A 714-nucleotide genomic window follows, 5' to 3' on the forward strand; every position below is an offset into this window, starting at 1 on the left:
AGATAAGTTCATGAATCAGTACATTAATAAATAAATTTTAAAATCCAAAGAATAAATAAAAGTTGAGATGGTCATAATGGGGATGCAATAAATAAATAAATAAACAAATAAATAAATAATTTAATTAATTAATCAATTAGTCAATTTAGGGGCAAAAAATAAATAAATAAATAAATAAATATTAAAAATAGGGGGCTCCAATCAGTATGTAATAAGTAAACAAATGGAAGGGAAGGAGGCCCTTGGAGAGGGACATGGGAGGAGAGGAATGAAGAAGGCTGGGTTAGGAAGGGAAAGAGGGAGAGGGCTACAGCTGGGATACAAAGTGAATAAACTGTATTTAATATAGGAAAATAAAAATAAGAATATCTAAATTTAAAAAATAAGTAAATAATAAATAAATAAACTTTAGGGTGGGTAGAGGATACAAGCTGCAAACAGGACATAATAAATAAGTCTGAAAATATAAAATATCAGGATTTAATAATTAAATACATAAATAAATAAATAAAGTTTAAAATGAATAAAGAGAAGGAAGCTCATAAATTAATAAAATTTGGGGATATTAAAGGGAAAAAGGCTGCAATCAGGACAAAGTAAATAAATAGATGATAGATAGGTTTAAAAACAAATAATAAATAAAAGGAGGAGATGCCAACCAAGCTGCAATAGATAGATAGATAGATAGATAGATAGATAGATAGATAGATAGAT

Source organism: Psammomys obesus, unplaced genomic scaffold (assembly GCF_907164565.1).
Source record: "Psammomys obesus unplaced genomic scaffold, mPsaObe1.curated_primary_1811, whole genome shotgun sequence".
Classification (NCBI taxonomy): Eukaryota; Metazoa; Chordata; class Mammalia; order Rodentia; family Muridae; genus Psammomys; species Psammomys obesus.